General features: G+C 47.0%; 1 protein-coding gene and 1 long non-coding RNA gene across 11 annotated transcripts in view; one reads left to right on the top strand and one right to left on the bottom strand.

Annotated features, from left to right (window-relative positions):
- Positions 1-5,699, bottom strand: part of LOC144170009 (uncharacterized) — a 28,054-nt gene extending 22,355 nt beyond the window's left edge. The window contains exon 1 of the long non-coding RNA XR_013322553.1: positions 4,863-5,699. This is a non-coding gene — a long non-coding RNA (uncharacterized LOC144170009). The remainder of the gene's footprint in view (positions 1-4,862) is intronic.
- The window catches only part of LOC144148956 (inactive dipeptidyl peptidase 10-like), a 541,623-nt gene that overhangs the window by 395,595 nt on the left and 124,254 nt on the right, over positions 1-21,774 (top strand). The gene's annotated exons all lie outside the window — the stretch shown is intronic.

The following is a 21,774-nucleotide window of genomic DNA, read 5'->3' as shown; positions in this document are numbered from 1 at the left end:
TTATTTTATTTATTTATTTATTTATTTATTTATTTATTTATTTATTTATTTATTTATTTATTTATTTATTTATTTATTTATTTATTTATTTATTTATTTATTTATTTATTTATTTATTTATTTATTTATTTATTTATTTATTTATTTATTTATTTATTTATTTATTTATTTATTTATTTATTTATTTATTTATTTATTTATTTATTTATTTATTTATTTATTTATTTATTTATTTATTTATTTATTTATTTATTTATTTATTTATTTATTTATTTATTTATTTATTTATTTATTTAAGAGGTAGTCAATGCACAGAAAAAAAGGATATTCGCTGCGGAAAAAAAACACGGAACGAACAGCACATGCGCGGATACAAATATGACAAGGTAATACAAGCTCCAAATAACACGTAAGAATAAACATCAAAGAAACAACGACAATAAAGTCGCGGTACAAAAACAAACACAGCAATGTATCAAACAAATTTTACAATAAAAAGTGATAGTTCTGATTTCAATTCACGACTTCGGCGAGTATTAGTTCATGAAACTGGACACCATCTATGACGGTGGCATGAGTAATGCGTTCCAGTCAACGATTGTGCGTCATCACCGGCGTTATCATGAACTAATCGGGGTCAAAAATTTATGATCCAAGGTTCGGGAGCATTCGGGTCTTGGTTCAACCTCCAGTACTTACGAACTGCGGAATGCATTTTATTTTTCCGAGGCATGCACACAACCGCAGAAATGGGAAGCTAGGTTTAGTGCTGCTTACGATTGGGGAACATTTGTCGTAAAAGCTCTCAGCTCAGATTTGAATAAAGAGGGGAAGTTTAGCCTGCCGTGTGGTGCGAAGGATTGATGGACCACCGAATAACAGAATCTTACCGGGAACATGCGCACGGACAACCCCGCAGGGCTTGCATTTGAACCGCTGTTCCTCCGCAGCTTCTATTTTTTACTCCGGTCCTCGTCATTTGCCCAATTCGCACAATTGGTCACGCTGATTTTTTATTCTGAAGTGTTGTGGTGAAGCCTAACTCCGGCTGTTTCTTGGAGTGCAAAGTTGTAGTACGCATGAACAAAGGAGCTAAACGGAAATTGGGCTAGCCCACTCGCGGAAAGTAATAACGTTCATGCGTGAATTATGTTCGAGCTGTTTCTCCCAGTCCACCTGTTCTGCTGAATAAAGCAATGAAACCGGTTTATGGTCTCTCCAGTCCCTCGTGACACTTAAATGGACCATTCAAACGGGCCCCGATATTTATTCTGTGAGTTGAAAAGGGAGCCGAATAATTGGCCTCGTCGCGACCGTTCGTGATTGCCTGTAGCGAAACCGTCCGAACGAAACGAGCTTATAGGGTCTTCCATTGAAATCTCGTTGGACGCAGACGCGCGCAAAATTGCGCCCTGCATGTCGGAGTAGCACGCGGCCTCCATCGAGCACCATAATTAGATTCAATTATTTATTTCATTCCGAGGGGATTAAAGCGGCTTCGGGTGGCCAATTCACTGAACACGATGTAAGCTGGTGCAGATTATCCGCCGCTATGATCAAACCCGTTCAGGCCTCGTGAACAGATGCAATGCCTTGGCTAGCATGCATTCACTTGTAGAATGTCAGCTGGATGAATACACTACCTCACTCTCTTAAAAAATATGAAGAATATAAAAGAGACTGGCTAAGGGTAGCGGTCTCAAATTAATTCAGCGCAATCACGTTAAGTTGCATGTAATCCCTCGATCAGTGCGAACCGTAACATGGTTAGAACTTCGGTAGCAGTACTTGGTCATATGAATGCGTTATGGTTCCTGGTCACCAATGTGGGGGCTGGGAACACCAAAAAAGTGAGTGCACGAAAAGGCAGCGCAGCGGCGCGTATATAGTACGACGGTATAAGCTGAGGAGACCCCGGAGCTGAAAACTAATTGAACCGAGGGAACCCAGCAAACTGTTGCTTCAATCTGTGATCTATTAAGTGCGGCTCATTAAAGACTCATTTTGTTTAGACCTAAAAAATAGTAAAAATATGGTGCGCGTACATTTTTGCCGCGAAGTTTTGGAACCACGCACTTACCGCCTCGGTTCATCGACAAATGCGAAAAAGAAGCAAGCAAAATATTGCGCCAAAATAGCATGAGCACATACTCCGAAACCACTTTGCGTCAGAAACGCGTATCGCACAAGCAGGTACGCCATGCTTGTGGGCGATTCGCTGGCTTTAGCGGCGATCCGACGTATTTCGGCCGTGCAACACGCTGTTCAGCACTTTTCACCCGTGGAGTCGCAGACACCGGCGCTGCGAAGTCAAAGTCCAGTACTTGGACAGCTGGGACTTCCTGTAGAAATTGTTGATCTATAAACTATAGACCGGCTTCCAATTCAACGGGGGCCATATTTGTTGGCCACTTTGATGCACGCGGTTCTTTTTTTTTTTCTTTTTGAGAGTTCAGCAGAAAAGAAAAAAAGTGCAGAAAATTTGCCCCTTTTGTGGATGCGTATAGATTCCAAATCTCAGACTTTCTCTCTATTCTTCGTGTCCGTTGTCATCGTGAAGTCATCAGAAATGACGTTATAGTGCTGCGCAGCGCAGTGAAGCCAGTTGCTGGAGTATAACTAATAAATACTGAACAGAGATCGAAATGAGCGAAAAACGCGTGTAACCGCCCCGTTCCAGAAACTGTAATAACGGATATGGCACTGTGACTGACGAGGCACGGAGTGGGGGAGGGGAAGGGGGGGGGGGGTATGGCGTTTGTCAATTTCGGGCTACGACACTGTTACAGGGAACGCGTCTGCGTCGCATGATTCCTGCAGTGGGCGTCCGAGATATAGGCAGGCGGCAAATAAGGGCTCGAGCGCTAAGGGCATCGACAATAATAATCTCTAATGCAACATTTAAGAACCATATCGTTTACGCTTCAACCTATTTCACATCGGCGGGTTGGCTGCGTCCCAAACAGGCGGCACTCACCCGCAGAAGTAATCGGATTTGAAACACGTTGAATGCATGTTCAAGAATGCTTCCAAGTTTTGAACAGTTCAGCCCGTACATGCGTCGGAAGCACGACAGTTCGTTCATCATGGTCAATCACAAGTCACGTCTCTGTGTCAAAATTATTTACTTTATAATTACACTTCTGCACTCTTTGTCGGGGCCAGGTAAGATCCAGGAGAACTCACAAAGCAATAATCTTGGTACCCCCCCCCCCCCCATTTTCCTCCGAAATTGAATGGCAAGCTCTGAGCGCGGAAGTGAAAACGCCCGCGTGTTCGAGATTTCGGCGCGCTTTAAAGATCCCCTGGTGGTCAAAATCAATCCGAGGCCCTCCACTACGGCGCACCTCATCGCCTGTGTAGCGCCGGTGCGTCAGACCTCATCATCAAGATCAAAGCTCTGAGCGCGAAGTTCTCTCGGACTTTTTTTGCCTTTCAGTAACCCGTACATCGAAAGCCGCAAAGTTTGTGCAGCGGTAAAGACGCTGCAGCTATACTTGGTGCGTTTCGCGTCGGGATTTGCAGTGCGCACGAGCGACGGAGTCTGTGGGCGCGGAAGGAGCCCCCCCCCCCCCCCCCCCCCCCCCCACCACTGCGTGTCATATAATGGTGCGATGCAATGCGTCAAAGCCCTCGGAAGAGGAAAAACACCGCGTCATGGCGGCCAAGAGAAGCTGGGCTCGCTTTTCAGTGGTTTACTGTTAGCCCCATTTTCTCCTCTTACGGCTGAAATCGAACAGAAATAATAAGCAAGAACTAGATGGCTTTATACTCCCGAATTGCCCATTAAGCCGCTTGATCTTCGCGCTTTTTTAGTTCCTTGTTTCGGTCTTTCACAATTGGAAACCTGAACCTCTTCTTGCTTGAGCATTTGGCGAGCTGAACGAGAAAACCGGCATTTACCCTTTTTTTTTTTTTTTTTTGAGGCTTCGTTGAAACGTGCTGCGCGGTTTCTCTGGCGCTTGATGAGCGTATACGTTACGTATTTTCGAAAGCCAGGACTAAATTTGTATCAGCTACCACTATTTAGGCGTGCGTTAAGGCAGCCGAAAGGTCCAAGTTATCCGAGAGCCCTTTCCAACAGCGTGCCTGAAATCCAGAGCTCATATGAATGCTGTCTAAGCGTCTAAATTCTAGGACGAAGCTGAAAAAAGCATAATTTTAATTGCAGAAGATAAAAACAAAGGTAAATGTACACATTACTACTGGTGGCTGGAATACTTATGAAATTCTGTAAAAGACATTCAACCCAAAAGCTTCTAAGCTTTGCGCACTCGTAATTAATGCTATGCACAAAAACGTCGCTGATGGGTTCCTACACGCAATCATCAGATTAATAATACATAGATAAAGCAAGTATTCATGGAGTCTGGGCACAAACTGCTGTTTCCCCAGCGAAAGTACCGTAACACACGCTCGCTTTTTTTCTTGTTTTATTTTCATTTTAATTCCATAAACCCACTCAGGAGTGTCGCATTTAGTCTCCGTAGGGGCAGCTAGGAACAATGGTAATGGAACGCTCGGTATTTCTTGCCGTTTGTTTTACCTCTTTTTTTTTTTAAATGAAGTTTAAATGATTTTCTCGTCTTTTCCCCCGCATGATGGGACATGCAGCTGCTGCACTGTCGTCGTCCTAAGCGGAGGGCATTTGCTCCTAAGCAGCAACAGCAAAATCAAGGCGCACCACTGTCCGGAGAAGGGCAGAGCGACGACGGTGCCTGCTACCGCATGGATGCGATGGTGGAGCTCGTTCGCTTCCTCGAGCGCTCGGGAATGGAGAACAAACAAAGCGGAACGCCGAGCGAGCCGCGTGCATCCGTGACGTGCAGCAGACGCGTTTCCCCGACGGCGCGTTCACGCACCTGAGCGACGACGTCTCGGTTATTCGGCGGCGGTCGAGTGGTGGGTGCGGGTCGATCCGCCTGTGGCTCGGTGCGGAGGCGCTCCGGAGGAGAAGCTCTGCCGCCGGGCCTCGATCACGCCATAGGATCATTTGTCTCGTCCTGATGACACGCCCCCATCCCCGCTGCCCCCATCTTCCGCGCGCCTACCGCCGGCGACGAGGACGCTTCACTTCGCCAGATTTCGCCCGGCGCTCTCGTCTGTTCGTTTGCATCGCCATTCTTCCTTTCATGCGGCGCAACTTCGCGATACGCGCGTCTGTTTGCGGTACACGTGTTCCGTTTGCTTTTCTACGCCGCTGGGTGATGATTGAAGAAACGGCGACGGCGGCTGTGTTGACCTTGGAGAACGGGGAGCGGAAAAGAGGAGATGCTGCGTCGTTTGCTTCCATTTTTATTTCTTTAAATTCTAACTCGCTCCGCGTGTTGTTTCCGGGCGGTCGTACGTAGAGGAAACTGTATGGCTCGACCTCGTTTATTGAAATGCGCTCAAGTGTTTCCCGCGTTTCAATTCGAAACATTTAAATATTCTCCAAGAATTTTTTCTTCCCAAGGCGGACTCAATCCGCACATGATTTTCGATATAATAATACTACTCACAGTCCCATTACTGGTTGCGTGAGGCCGCAAAAATGTTTCTGACGAAAAAAATGGTTCAGACGTGGCTGTGAGGCGCTCCGTGGCAATAGACTGTGGAATATTTTCGACCGTGTGTTGTTCCGTAACGCCGCCGAAATCTTGCACTCACACTCGCGAGTGGGTCGCATCTTGTCTCCACTAGAAATACAGCTTTCCTATGGGGGTTTAAGCCGTAAGCTAGCTTTTCCGCGACATCGGGACGCTTTGCTCACACATCAGCGCGGCGCGCATTTATTCATTAATGTATACTGTCGAGCAGGAACGGCCCGCAGAGTAAAATTTTGATATATCTTAAGAGTCTTCTGTTTACAGCCTAGACTAAAAGCGGCATGTGTTTACTTTTTGATGTCTTGTGGTCTTAGGTGCATCACAGAAACTGCATCTGCTGAGCTGGTTCGGCAAGGTGTACAAACAGGCGCAACGATTTTGAACAGAAAGTCTATTCCTCGGTGGTCAGGGAAACTATTACCAGGACTCTGCTATTACTTACACACGCAGCGATTTGCGCACAACCCTCTCTGACCTTCAAGATTAAGTCTGCGAAAACAATTTGTTTTAACAGACTCCGTCCCCGAAAGCCGGTCACTTTGCTTTTTTTTTTAGTGTAATAGAACGAACCACCTGCCTCCTTTATTACTGCGTTTCTCCAGGTGGCGACGATGATCAGCCCTTTGCGAGCCTCTAAGGTAGTAATCGTGACTATCAGCCGCAGTTCAGAGTTCCTTCCCCAGCCTCTCTCGCACCTCCAAACCACCACGACGGCTCAGAGGACAGCCATTGCGCTGCTTGACACGAGGTATCGGGTTTTGATCCCTGGTCGGGGTGGATGTTTTTCTGGCGGAGGTAGAAAAAAAAATAACTCCGAGCGCACCTATACTTCTTCCGAGTTGGTAATTGGAAAACATTAATGTGCGATTGAACGCCGGACGACGCTCATCTCTGTGCAGATCAAACCGGCTTAATTAACCAGAGGCATGTTTTCCGCTTTTTTACGCTACTCCGCAAATGCCCGCGCCATGCTTTTGCTCCGGTTTTATTCGACAAGAAAGCAAAAAAAAAAAAAAAAAAACTCAGATCAACAATTCCCGAGCTACTGCACCCGATACTTCGCAACATCCCACAAGCTGCACAAGTTATTCTTAGAAGGCCGGTACAGGTTACGCCCTTACAGAAGACATCCTAGCTCGCTGGAAACACTACCGCCAACACAAGAACACAAGAGTCCAACCAAACCATCTTCAGTGCTCCCTGTGCCACCAAGGTCGCCCGACAATTAACCGCTTACTGTGGTCATGTAAGGTCCTGGAAGAGATCCGAATAAGACACAAGCCTCCTGGCGTCACATCTCTGCAGGATTGGCTGTATCCAAAGAATAATGCCAAAGACGTGCTGCCGCATCTGTGGTCCATCGTGAAGGAGACTCACTTCGTCAACAGAACATGAACTTCATCGACCCTTAACACCTAACTTCTTGCCCTGGTTCCCCAACCGGCCAGAGTGCCGTCCATGTGTAACAAATTTATTTATTAATTCATTCCGTAGCACGCGCTATGGAACGCGCCGCAGTCAATGGAAGCTCCGCCACCTACGCCAGACGCAGGACAACACTGACGCCCCGCGGCCTGTCCGCTCAATGGGCCGTTTAATGCTTTCGCATTAAAAAACCTCGCACGCACGAGGTATCGGCGCACGCCAAGGATCCCCAGGTGTTCTAAATTAACCCGTAGACCCACCACCGCGGCGCGCCTCATCGACCGGCTTTTAGCTTCGGCGCGTGAAACCCTCATTTGAATTGGAACCCTCGCCTCTTTGCGCAGCCGGTGCGCGGCGACGCAGAGCGGGGAAACAACTCCTGCTTTGGGCAACCTCATCCACGCGCCAGTAGCTGCGACACATTGTCCATGCGGTTTCTCACTGTGCCGTGACTTGTTCTCTGAGGCTCTTTAATGCTGCCCACCTCTTAGAGGTGATCTTTTCCTTGAAAGCCTGCACAGCTACGGGAACAACGGGAGGTGCAAACTTGTGCACTGGCTTCGCTCACAGCTTTTCCCAGCGTACGACGATTAAAGAAAAAACATGACCGCAAACGAAACCGCCGTTAAAGCACGCTAATCTAATTTCTTGCATAAAAAACAAAAGGTATACGTCGTTTTTTTTTTTTTTTTGTGGGGAGAGGGGTGGGTCACGCCACATTAATGTCGGGCGTTCCGAAGCTTCAAACATTACGCCACTTGTAAAAATAAGGTTCCCATTCTTCCAACATTAATAAATGGTGGGATGACCGTCACTGACCGTTATCGCCGTGATCCTCATCCCGTTCATTATTCCGCATCGTCACTTTTGGCAGGAGCAGCTCATTCTCTGCTTGACGAGAAGGCGGTCGTAATGACAACTACGATAATGTCCCATGAGAGACGCAGGAATCTCTTTTTGGAGCCTGTGTACGCGGGCCATCGAATTCTGAGATAAAATCCTTCCTCCTCGGGTATACGTACGCGCCAGCAGAGTAACCGAGAATCACAAGCGCACACCTGCTGGGCGGCAGCCCTCAGCAGCAGTCTTCGATGCTTCTGGCCATAGCTGTCGCGGCGTTATTACCGGACGGGGGCGTAGAGCAGGATGGAGTTGTCGTAAAGGGACTCCGCGTCGTACGTGCAAATAAAAAACATCCCACTCTGTGATAACACAGTGAATTCTCAGAAAGTGAGTGAAACAAGATTGAAAAGGCGTGTTTCAGCAGAAAATTTAACCAGCTCAGTTCGTCGCATACACTCATGGTATTTATATGTTTTGACCCCAATTAGAAGCCCTTTTCAGTTCTCACATTAATTGCAAATGTTGTACGTGCCTTCGACAGCAATGCCTCTACAAAAAAAAAAAAAAAGACGGAGTGCTGCTATTCGCTACAGCGGTTCCTGAATCCAGCCATGTTTACGCAGCCATCTCGCGGGCCATTGTAAGGCATGCGGGACAGGAGCACTGGAGAGGACATGCGTTGACAGCTCATTTCCATTTTAAACAACTTAGAAAACCGTAACTCCGGAGAGCGAACGTTACAAAAATACGAAAAAAAAATCTATGTGCACTTCACAATCAGCTTGTGCCGGACTTTTTTTTTTTCCTGTCTGCTGATCCCCATGAAAACAGGCCAAAAGTGGAACGTGTACTCTCGTCCTAATTCCGAGTAAATCGTTCGTAATTGATATGCGCATCGCAGAAGGAAGAATGTCGTATTCATGGCTCCCGAAAACTTTGCATACTATATGAATCACGCTGATTTGGGCTACGACTGCAGTTACCCATACTGATGGCATTCTCATCGCACTTAGAAGAAAATGGCAAAGCCCGCCATTTGGGTGCTTTGAAATATCGATTGCCTGCCAGCGAAATACTTTTTACCCGAAGGCGGCTGATGTAAAGCAAAAGTCTATAAGTGATGACCGACCAAGTTTGGTATACACTGCAGATCGTTCTTGGGTTTCTGTTCTTGCGCTGATGGTTTTGCGATCGTTCTATGCAAATTAGTGTCATAAAAAGAAAAGTGCATTTTCATGCTGTAACTGAACCTTTTTGAATCTTTTATTTCTTGGGGTATATCGTTCCATATTTTGGCCCCAATGAACTGTAGCAGTCGCGGCCCGTACACATTATTAACAGGTGCCAGGTTAAGGTTGCCTACAGCAGAACTTCTTGTTTGACGCAATGAAGAATAAAATATCGAGATGTCTAAAAGAAGACTGTAATTTAATATACTGTATACCAATTCAGTAGGTTGCACTACTGATACGCGGTCCGCGAACTGCGGGTAGCACATTATGTTCAGGATAGAACTTAGAAGGCGATATTTACCATGAATTGCACACCCCGCCTTTACATTTTTTTGCGCGCCAATGCATTCTCACGTGCGTACTTACGGCAAGGGAGAAATCGATGGCATAATAAAAATTTGAAATCGCCGCACCGGCGGCTTCCTCCTGCTCAATATGTACAAGCAAAACAGCCGCCGTCGCATTTTATATTTCGCACTGACTCTCTTGCGGCAAGTTGTGCTGACCATGTTTCCCCCGCAAAATATGATGCGCTCCCAAGGAAAATTTGCCCGCTCGTCTGTAATTATTTGTATTCTTGTCGCCGCTAGTTTTGAGGCTGCCTCTCCTGGCGCCAGTCCGTTCTTCGGTGGTCTAGCTATGGAGCCGCATTATTGACGTATAAATATATCATTGTCGGTTTTCCGAGCCTGCGTTTATTAGATATCGCACCTTTGGGTCAAGGGCCAGTCTCGAGCGCACGTGACGACGCTATACGTTGGCGTACCTTTGGACGGCTGCACTCACTTCGCAGAGCTAATCCCTCAATAAGACGGCAAAGAGGCAGACTGGAGCAGTCAGCGCTGGCGCAGTTGCCAGGATAAGAATAAGGCCTGGGCAGCTTTTAAGGAAAAAGTTTTAGGTGTCCCATCAGAAGTGAAAAGGTGACCGTATTAGTAGTCGTTGTCGGCGTCAACATCAGTAATGCCAAAATGGCCGCCGCTGCAAAGGGAAAATAATTTGGGTTCGTGTGGATTTGGATCCGAGCCGCCAGAACAGTGCTCTAGCCACAGCGTTAACCCGGCCCCCTGCCAGAATGATGCAAGAATTGGCCTGATGCGTGCGCAGTGACAGGCGCACGTGGCGACACGTACGTAGAACGGGTGCGCGCGGAGGAGAGCGCTGACTGTGGTGGGGCTGCGGCGTGAAGGACGGCCTGTCGGAGGGATTCGCGTCAAAAGACGAACGAAGAAAAAAAAAATAGAGACGCAAACATGGTTCAATAGTAAAGGAATTAAGTATTTGACAATCGCTAGTTTTTCGCCTTGAAACCACGGAAGCAAACTTATGCGCCCGAGGAATTTTGTTTCTTGACTCCCCGTGTAGCTATTTGACAACGCTGTTTTCCGGTTCCGATGAATCAGAGAGCGCTGTTCCCAGGTGAGGCAAACACTGGAACCGCGGCATCGTGGTGTAATTCCCTCATCACGACCAGTGGAGTTGTGCTCGGCTCCCAGTATTGACAATTCATGTGGAGCTCATCCACTATTAACGTCTGCACGCAAACGTTTTGCGCACGCGTCTGAAACAATTATGAGAAGGCGCTTCGTGCCTTCCATCGATCGATGAAGTTGCGCAGCCGAAGCGTTCACCAAAACAACAAGCCTCCTATTTTATTCGGCGCAAACTCGCTGCAAGTGATTTTCTGAGTCAAATCTCGAAGACGCCGTTAGTCAATCTTTGAGTAACGGCATATGAATATCAAACCTGCTTGCTTGGCTTATTTAATGCCCTCAGTAATGCATACCCAACCAACATAAATATTGAGGCTGCCCACCTTTTTCTGTTTTCCCTTCGTTTATCCGCACACTCTATAACCGCGTTTTCAATTCTTCTTTCTTTAATTTCGTTGCGTCAACAGAATTCCACGTGGGAGAATCTGCCAGCGCAAGCAAAACTTAATGCTTTTCAATAATAAAAAAGCCACATGCGTCTCTCTTTTCTCGTAGTTAAGCTTTCGTTGTTGAACTGTGGTTCTGTCAACTGTCATTAGTGCCGCTTTGTCATCGAAGCAGTACACGCAGGCTGACATGGAGGCGTCAGCATTCAGCAAGAGGGAAAATGGTGATTTTCGTGCTTGGTCGTGCTTTACTGAGATTCATTCAGCCACTCTGCAGTTCCGTCCTCAAATGCCATGGAGCTCTTTTTTATTTTGAACATATTTGTAAGCAGAAACCTACAACGTACGGTCAAATGTTGCCATTACAGTTAAATTGCGTCACATGTCATATACTACGCGCAAGAAACAATTTAACCAATATTTTACACAATATTTGGTCGGCCGTTAATTTGTTTCTGTTCTAGTGCGTGTTTCGAGAGAAAATTTAAAGACAATTTGTTTCGGATAAGGCGAAATAAGGTTATAACCACGCTGAGCAGTGGCGTCACATATAGAGACCAATACACAAATACACGTTGTTGTGAACCAAACAAGAAATCATCGAAAACAAACTATTGTGCTCGAAGCGAGAGTGTATATGCAAATAATATCTTACACCATACAGTCAAATATAGCATGCATACATAGCTTTCATTGATAAAATACAATTACAAAAGCTAACAACCAAGTATCATACTCGTGCAATACAATCAAAATGCGCAACATTAAACTCTGTCCCTTCCACTCCCCATTTTTAACCCCTTTCTATTTTTTTTACGCGAGGAAAGAAATTTAGCAGAGGGGAAATAAAATATTATAACCAATACCACTTCTGAACGCCTCTTTCCTTCATTTATGTTTTAATAACATTTTAAGAGAAGCAGCTCACTGGGCGAAGTCCAGCCTGTTCTATATAATTAATTCGAGAATGGTATTTTTACGATATCTTGCTTTATTTATTATCTCTCACATTTAACATGATAATTTGCGTGAAACGACGATTTATCGGAGGCGCACTGGGGCAACACTTAACGGATTAGCCCATGGCTGAAAATTTTCTTCTTCTTTTGCTAGCTCTCACTTTTTGAGGTATGATGCACAACCTTGAAAAATAAAATTTAGGTTTTTATTGTACGCATCGTTCGTTTTTCAAGTTATCTAAGTTCGCTTACGCTTGCGTTGTTTTTACTTTACCAGAAACATTAAGTTGGCCGTGAATAAACTGGGCATACTAAAGCTGCATTTGCATGGAAATGGAATCTTTGCCAGTCTAGCAGCAGAAGTCACGAAAAAAAAAATAACAATGCGCACCGTTCATGCCAAGGCTTCTTCAGGTTTAGCTGAGAGGGAAAGTTTCCTTCCTTGCTGCCGACCATTAGCGCGATAAAATTGTGCTTACAGGTTTCTATCAGTTGTCTCTTTTGAGGTGGAACGCGTGTTTCACGTAACTTGAGCAGAAAATTAAAACGTGAAATATTGAATTTTTCAACAACTAAGTACTTTGTCATTCAAGTTCACGTGAACCGGCTCACAGCATTTCTCTATGATTTTATTGGTCAACAACTGTACTAAAATAACCAACGTACTAATGAGCGAATCTAGCGAAAATTTTTCAATAGAATTCATGTCTGTAGGGCGTCAAAATAAACACGCAATGCAGCGCTTTTCGCGGAAATTTTTGTTAGGGTAGAGTATTTTCTTTTTCTGCGCTTGAAAGCGAGCGCGCTAAATTCAAAAGGATGGCTGATGGAGCGCATCTTTCAGGCCTCGCGCGGCGCAGCACGCTCTCGCGCTGGGTATCGCCTCGCCGCAGCGGGATGCGGGTAGCGCTGGGGGCCGCGATTTCGCTCCGCGTGTTCAGTTCTCGATATTTCATTCCAGCTCCATAAATTCTCTATCGTTCCGAGGCTTCTCGCCCCCCAACACTTCGGTAATGGGCATCAGGCGCGCAGCCGCACCTGTTTAATGCTGAAAGGGAGGATGAGGCGAATTTGTTCGAGTCTTATTTGTGGCTGCATCTTGCAGTTTTCACTCGTGTAATCAACTATCCGACTATTCAATGCAAGTCTAGAGCCGTAGCTTATCTGTAATGGGTGGAGGAAGAGAAAACTTCCGTCCGCGGCTGCAGCGCCAGCTTTCGCAATGACGTCACAGTGGTTGAATATTTTGAATGTGCCGACTTTTTGTTTGCTCCCACGCAGGCTGCAAGGGTTAAACTGGTAATTCAATAAATTTCGCCCTGCCGGCTCCCCGGCGTGTCGTCGTAGCCGACGTCTGCAAATGGGCGGGAAGGATGGACCGAGGGAAATGGTACTTTCGAGTGCACTTTTCTATGGAAAATACGCCTGAATTGGCCGAAATTGCTCAGGATAAAGTGACTGCATTCCGGGTTTAAATCGGCAACGAAAGTATACAGTGTTTCTAGCCGCTACATGCTCACTTCTGGCGACATGCTGCTCCTCCTTATTAATGATGATAATGATCAGACGGTCGCCTCTGCCATAAACTCGCAACCGAATTAATTCCTGGTAAATTTGTCTTCTTCTGTTCCTGGTCCTCCCTCTGGGTAGCCACCCTGTTACCATGGTGCTCCACCGGTGGTCAGTTGTCTGCATGGCATACCCGACCCAGGTCCGCTTCTCTCTCTTAATTTCTAGCTCGTCTGTTTTCCGCGCGAATTTGCCCGACAGTCCAAGACGCTCGTTTGCTGCCTCCTGCCATCCTTCTTTGCATGGCTAGTTGGGCTGACCTCGGTTTCCTGCCTCGGTGCTTATAGTACGCTCCCAAGTCTTCTCCCCGTCAGTCCTCATCTGGAGTACGCGCGGGATGTATACGTTTCTCTTTAGTCGCAGGGGTGGCCCACTGCAGAGTGCTGCAGTAGGCTACCCCTTCATTACTGCATAGTGCTTACTCATACTTCGTTGCTGCATAGTTCGTTACTTAATTCGTTATTGCAGACTGCTTGCTGAACGCATCGAAGTTCACACCAATTCTGCACCTGATTTTTTTCTCATGATTTGGATCCGACTTGTCAGATATTTGTATTTCTGTGCTAGTATCTCATTACCTAATAAGAGGGGGAGGCTTTCTGCAGGTCTGCTCAGCCTTAAATTCGATTTCTTCGTGTTTTCAAGATGGTTTTCTCGGTACTTCCACGTTGCTAGAGTACAAATCAGAAGAAAACCTTTCTTCTACTTTCATTACTTCATTCATGTTGTTCATTACGGTACTAGTTTTGTCTCTCAGGGCATTCTATCTCTCCTGATAGCGAACTTGTTTCTTCGTTGCCTTAACCCCCTGCTCCATTAATTATTTCTTCAATCTTTGCAAAGTTGCAAGGGCTAATGTCACTAATTTTGCTTCTTTAAATCAATTTTGACAGCTACGTCAGTTCGATTGCTCCTTTTTTCTTGACCATTTCTTCTTTCCGCGAACCGGGCTTTGTTTTATTGTTTGTCTATGTGTTTTCTCGCAGCGCCTGGACACACACGGTTGTCTTGCTCTGTGCTGAAAGCGGGGCGTCAGCTTCCGGTCGACTTGTTTGAGAGGGAAAGAGTGGAGACCATTCATAAGTCACCTGGATTGTTCTGATTTGGTGGACGATGTTCTCGGTCTGAGTCGATGTTTGTAGAAATGACTTCGCTCCTAGCAGACCAAACGCCGCGGCATTCGATTTGCCAACTCTATAGATTGCGCACGTCGCTCTGTTCGACTGCTTCTTGGCGTTTGTTCTGACTTATAGTTTATTGCAGATCATACGTTCTCCAATAAACTAATTACGTACGAGAACCTTGCATCATTCCTGAATACGTGACAGTATTTTAGTGTTTCTCAGTGAGTTCTTTCGTTTTCTGAGATAGTTTTCCAGTTTCTTTCTAGGTCCTCACCCTGATTCCGGGATTATCTTCGTTAGGTTGTCATTCGATGTGTCTACACTCTAAGGCAGTGTCGTTCTTCAGTTTCACTACAAAGCAATTAATCGACCAATCCGGGCAGCCAATTATGAAATTTCGACGAATGACGGTGTCCAGCATACTATGACACACGGGATTGCCTTAGAGTGTTCGCTATCTTCACCCTCTCCGGTTAATGCCGCGAATTTGTCCTGAAGCATTATTCTAGCCTCGTGCGTCCCGTCTCTTGCTAAGTGAAAGTCGATCTGGTTTCTTTCTTTTTGCTTGTTTTGTCCTTTTCGTTCTCAGATATGCTCCTCACCATTTCGCGATAACTGCTATTGACCTTGCTTTTCGCCTCAACGTCCTGCACAATACCTGGTTGGCACTTAGAATGAAGTCGATTTAGTTTTTTGTTTTCCCGGTGGGGCTTTTCCGTGTCCATTTCATGTTCTTTCGTTCGTTGAAGAATCTATTCGTTATCCTCAGGTTATTTATCTCCGTAAATCTAACCATTGTGTCACTTCGGCTATTCCGACTAGCTACTCCAAATTTTACTGATGCACGTTCGCCTACTTGCTCCTATGCTAATTTTGCGTTAAATTTTAGCATCACCAAGGTGTACTGAGTGCTTACCCCATACATTGCTGATTCGATTCGACGTCGTCGTAGGCACTGTCACAGCCTCATCTTCGTAGCTGGACGTTGGTGCGTAGGCTTGTATAAACTTTAATTTGCACTTCCTATTCAGCTTGATCGCAAGGACTGCGACAGCGCCGTTGCCGCCATAGTGCTCCATAGTAGGTAGCAAACCAGCTGTGCAATTTTGTTTTCCCTGTTTGTTTCGGGATGTGTACGGTAGACTTGCGACGTACTCAGAGTACGTTCAGCTGGTCGGTTTTTGGCCTCGAATTGAGGAGTCGTACTTGCATAGCTCGCACGGCCATCGGCAGCACATCTCGGGACGTGACACGAGCTTTCTTTCTTTGTCTTCGGCTGCTTGCTGTCGTCTGCGTGTTCCATTGCGGGCCCATCGGTAGATCGCGCACCCGCGGAAAAAGTTTCCCGCCGTCCTTCCGAGCGTGGCTTGTCATTAGTATTACAAGAACTCGCGCGGCGCGGTCATTGAATCGGCTTTCTTCGGCGGCTTGCCACGCGCGCAGGCCTAGCGGGTAATCTTTATAAGCAGGGGCGAGAGCGAGGCGGGGCACTTCCCCCATCCACGCCCGGCGCTTCCCATTAGGCCCCGACGAGTGCCTCGCAGGAATGCCCATTAAGGGGCAACCTGAGAGCGGCTGTGCTGCAGGTGTGAGTCGCCGTGGGTAGCGGTCGGGCAGGTAATTGCGCGCTAAGAGGGCGCATATATATTCTCCCCAGCTCCTCTGTCTCAGCCACTCGCGTTACCTTATCTTCTCCCTGTTTCGCTTCCTTTGCATTGGAAAGAAACGCTACAAAAACTGAGGAAGCATCAGCAGCTTAACTTTTGTGGCTGTAGTTGACTCGCGTCCCGCCAGCAGTCTCTTCGAGCGTTCATTTTTACCGTCGTTGCCGCTGCTCGGCAGTTAAGCTTCCCGCGCAATATTAGTTGCACGCCCGAGCCATGAAGAAGATGTGAGCTTTTATTCGGGCCGTTACGGCGGGGACATGGCGTGAGTGCGCTGCGCTCAGACAACGGCAAGGGAGCTCGCGCGAGGGAAAAGAAACGCTGCCTTTAAGGAGGGCCAACCGCTTATTCCCGTCGTTTTTAAATTGAGTTCCTTGATGAATACATACTGCCCTTCTCTGGCGTCGGTCGTGCGGTCAATATAGGACGCATACGCGAGCTTTTTTCCATTAAGTGGGGCACCGTATAGTTGCTCTAAATGGAAGCTTGTCCTTCCCAAGTATCCTTTCGCCTTCCGTAAACGTTTTCGGGTGTTATATGCTGCGCGCAACGAGGGTCTATTTCAGCCTTGGTGACCCTCCCCTCATACTCCAGCAGCCTTTAATATTCGGGAAAAACCAGCAAAAGATTTTGTTCACTTATTCAACTGGGTGAACTCTGTCGCTGTGGATGAAGATAAATGTCACCGTGAACTCGTGCAGACGAGACAAGGGGAAAAAGGAGCCCGCCACGACCAGACGTGCCCTCCCATTGCGCCCCCCTTCCCCGTCAAGTTTGGTCCAGTCCGCCTTGAGTTTGTCATGAACCAAGTAGAGCGCGAAAATGTTTTGTGGCAAAAGAAAAATAAATAGATAAACAAAAAGAAATGGCAGGCTTGTCTGCAAGACAGCTTGCTCAACGTTTTGCGAAACACTTTATTGTGTCCGACCGATATTTCGTTCGAGGATACCGTGAGCTTTTTTATTTGCTTTTAGGGTCAGCGTACGCGTCGCAGACGCTACTTTTCGGGCTTCTGGCAGTTGAAGCACTAGATGTTTTTGCAGTGATTGTGTTTGGATGCTTGGCAACCTAGTTGGCAACGACATGGGTTTGTCTTGCTAGCTTCAGATCTGATTTCAGCCTTAGCTTTGCAGGGTCGCATGGACGCACTGCCCCAATCTCCTTCTGCAACAAGGCAGCCTCGGGCCCGTTCTATTGGTCAACTTCAATGTGCTCTGGAGCAAAAAAATAGGGGAGGGGAGGGGGGGGGGGGGGCTGCTCCTGCACTCTAATTCATCCACGTGGGTCAGCTTCGCCACAATACTAAAAAACTCCCGATCACTGCGATCAACTGCGAAAGCGTGGTGCATGACAAAGGTAGCTGTAAAATGTTGTTTGTGCAGGGAAATCAGTCAATGCGAGCATGACGTCTTGCTATGAGTTACGCCCCACTGCTGCCGTCGATTTAGCGTCTGGTCGTACGCTGTGTCATGTCATTTGCCAAATTTTTAATTTCGGGGCGTTGTGACGAAGTCCACCGGCGGGGACTCTTTTAGTCTCTGTGCCCCAGGCAAAGATGTCTTCTTTTAGGGGCGAAGCACCTTAGGACCTCGCTTTGTCCGGGGTTTGGCGTCCGTGTACACAGTGTTGCGGATGCGCGAGGAGCATTTGATTGGATTGGATTAGATTTGGATTGAAATGGATTGAATTGGATTAAATTGAATTGTGTCGGATTGGATTGGATTGGAATTGTAAATGCTGTGCACACGCGTCATCACTCATTCACATGCGCGAGTGGGCAATGCCACGGGTGATTTACGGTAAGAACGATCCCCAGTGCTTCGCCCACTCGTCATGATTCACTTCGTGGAGATGCGAGAATTTTTGTAATCAGCTCAGTGGCTAATGCGTTGTGCTGCTGAGCCCAAGGCCGCGGGTTTTATTCCTGATCGCGGCGACCACTTTTCTGATGGAGGCGAAAGGTGAAAACGAGATTTCGGCGCACGTTAAAGATTCCCAGGTGGTCCAAATTAATCCGGAGCCCTCCACTACGGCGCGCCCCATGATGTCTATAGTTTCGGCGCGTTAAGACCCACAATGAATCAATTAATCAATCTCTCTAATCATTGTAGCAATTTAAATACTGTTCAACAGTATTCAAAAAGAGCCAACAGTTGGCTCTTTTTGAATTCGTTGGAATTTGAGGCTCTCCTGGGACGTTTGTACCTAAGCATAACGTAGCGCGAGTCGCGTCTGCTAGATAACAAGGCGAAATTGAAACGAATACAGCCGCTCCTGCGAAATTATGTGCGCACTACCCTCCCTCGCGTGCCTGGCATGTGTTCGAGGAAGCAGTGTAGAGGTGTGACAAGCCATTGGCAGACATGGGTGAGGGCTACACGCGTTATTTGGAATGACCGCATGGGGGCTCACAATACGAAGCGTTGTAGGCGGACCGCCGCAGAGTTCCTGCGCGAGTGATGGCGTCTCCGATAGGTAACATTATCAATGATGTCATTCTGGAGTGCACGTCGTCATCAATCCAGTGCTGCCATGCAATGAAGTGTAGCAGCAGTTTGTGTGGGTTAATAGCTTCCGCAGACGAAGGCAGGTGGATACGAAAATATTTACGGCCAGTCGTGGTTCTATTCGTCTCGAACTCACCGTAGGACGCAGTGGCAAAGTTGCATCTCCGGGTGGCTCTAAGACGCGCACGAGGCGCAAAAATGAAGGCTCTTGCATTTACGTGATGGACTTAGAAATGAGAGTGTGAACACATTTTTTATACCTTGTCCATTAGTAAGTGAAAACCGTTACGCGAAAACAGCTGATAAGGCGCTTTCATATAGATAGGTCAGGCCTACATGGAGGAAGTGAGACTGCCACGGTACTAATTAGCAATTTTAGGGCAACTTTGTGACGTCGAACCAGAAGTGCAGAGTGCGACTGTGTGTGTTTTTTTTAGATGCGACGGCATCTCATTCACTCGCCTTGTCCCTCCATACGGCGTTGTCGTTGTTCGTCCACACCCCTCCCCCATCCTCCTCGCCGCGCGAGCTGCGCTCTCCGCCGCTCACCCCCTCTCCTCTCCGATAGCGAACACTCTCTCGCGAGGGGCATTGGATTGGATTGGCTTGAATTTGGATTGGATTGGATTGGATTAAAGTGTATTTTGTTGGATTGTGTTGCGTCATAGCCGCGGCAGGGGGTTCACGGCACGTTTCACGCGATGGGAGAATCAACCTAACGGAAACAACAACGGAACCCCCTATGCGTCGCATCTACACAGGGGTTCCCGCGAGGGGAGGTGGGAGTAATTTTTTTCTCGTTATTTCTGTTAAACGATAGCGCCATTTTATGAGCAGTCCTCTTCTTAAAGCCACATTAAGTAGTATTCGTACTCTGCCAGATAACTCCACGCAATAATTGCGTTCAGGCACTGTCTGTTTAATGCGTGCCCAGTACTGTCCTACCAACGTAATTCTTATTTTATACGTTTGTGTTGCAATTGCATGTCGACGAACAAACTTAGGCAGTCATAAAATGAAGGCAGGGGGCTTTTAAGAAACCAAAAGTGAGTGTTGTTCTTTGCAACGCGCCTGGTCAAAGGTTGCCACCCAACACTCGGTCGTGCCAGCTCATATTTCCCCTATAGCGCTTGGGTTTTCACAGGAGCTACACTGGAAAGGCGCCGCTCGGCCTTTTCGAGATTTGCAGAGCAGGCTCGCGGCTGAGCGATTTGTTAGCCGCCGAAACACAATGAGCTCATGTTTTCACGGAGAAAGCGAGGGTTTCAGTAAAAGCCCCACGATGATAATGTACCGGGAACTTTGTCGACGCATATTCATAACACCAGAAGCTGTGGAAATTCCTTAAAAACTCAGGTAGGTTCATAAGACTGCTGTCTCCAAGAAACAAGTGTAGAGATGTGCCTCGTAGCGAATAAACAAAAACAAGCACTTTGTAGCTCTGTTAAGTTGGTAACGCCCGTAGTCTACAGTTTCTTGCCCATGTGCATATGGCCACGCAATCCGCATGCAAAAATGTCAGCTGGGATACCGTCACATGCTGTTGCTTCTCAAAATCAAACGCTCCTTCGTCTAACGACAACGATGGTTGAAACGCTCGGCTTTCAGGTGAGGGAAAGTTGTGCGGGAAAATCCGCCATTGGCATGCAACCAAAAGTATTACGGGCAGTAATAAACAAAACACCGTCTAAGCTCACCACAACATGCTTAGAAATACACAATTCAGTTCATTTGATATGAGCCACGAAACGACGAATATGAAGCACGATTGTGTAGAGACACCCGCGTTGCACGAAAACATCTCTTGCATGGCGTACAAGGTATACGGAAGCAGGCAGTTTGCCTGCAACAGCCACATTGCACACAAATAGGGGAGCGAAGTTAAAACACGGAAAGCAAAGAGCTCTGGGGTTTGTCCCGCGACTTACACGCTTCTCGTCCGGAACGGGAAAATTCTGCACCGCAACCTTTGTGAGGGCTTAGAGCAAGGAGGAAAGCGTAAAAGCATTGGCCATCAACGTAATATATGAAGTGCCGCGTGTGCGCACGTACGAAGCCGGGCGGGGCTTAGTCGGCCGCAGCAAAAGCTCACGTCTTCATTCTAGCACGAGCAGGGAAGAGCTAACAGAGAGCATCGTGGTATTAAATGTTGCTACGTGGTGGCAGTGAAAGTAACACGATCCATGGTTGAAGGTGAAGCGATGTATTTACATGTCGGCCACGACAGCCTGAACCCGAAGCTAAGTTACTGTGTCTAATGAATTGTCGTTTTGTAACGAAGATTAAGATGCAGCGTGCCACAGTCCATTCCTATCAGTGTCATAATCCTCACTGTCATGATTACGTGCGCCCGCACGCAGCTGGTAGCAGCGATTCTGATGTCTGTCACGTTTACTTTTCCGCCCCCTTTTTGCTGTTGCTGTTCCTTACTTCGTGACACTCACCCACGTGGAGGATTGGCCAAGCATCGAGAGTTTTGAGCGGGATTGTACGCCCGCTTCACATTACCGTAAATGAGAAACTCAAGAATTTAAATGAAGAAAAGAGCGCATAATGGCCAGAGAGGATTGATGAAAGCAAAGATTAAGTGAGAGGTAATAAGCGCAAAAAAAAAAATTGTACAGGTGAAAAAATACTTCAGAATAACGGCTAGCGGGGAAACCGCGGACTCTGAGGATTTGTCAGTCTAGCCCGTGAGGAAAAAGTAAGAATTCTTTTTTTTTTTTTATTTTCAGTCTTCTGTTGATTTGCCGATCCCCTGATTGGGTATGTGCCATAGCGAAAGGAACAACAGCAGCAGCAGCAACAACAACAATACGGGCTGGAATCGCCCTTGGAAACCCGGAAGCTTGTGCCGAAAAGAACAGCAGTCAAAACGAAATGAGTGCGACGGAACCAAGTGACACGAGCGAGAGCCGCGAAGAAGAGTGCCTGGAAACGGTGTGATGCAGCCGCCCTTTGTCCCCCCGGCATCTCGGCCGCTG

This window comes from Haemaphysalis longicornis, unplaced genomic scaffold, assembly GCF_048455015.1.
Source record: "Haemaphysalis longicornis isolate Haplotype H1 unplaced genomic scaffold, Haemaphysalis longicornis Haplotype H1 scaffold_1, whole genome shotgun sequence".
Lineage (NCBI taxonomy): Eukaryota > Metazoa > Arthropoda > Arachnida > Ixodida > Ixodidae > Haemaphysalis > Haemaphysalis longicornis.
This window is presented reverse-complemented; position numbering and strand designations above follow the sequence as displayed.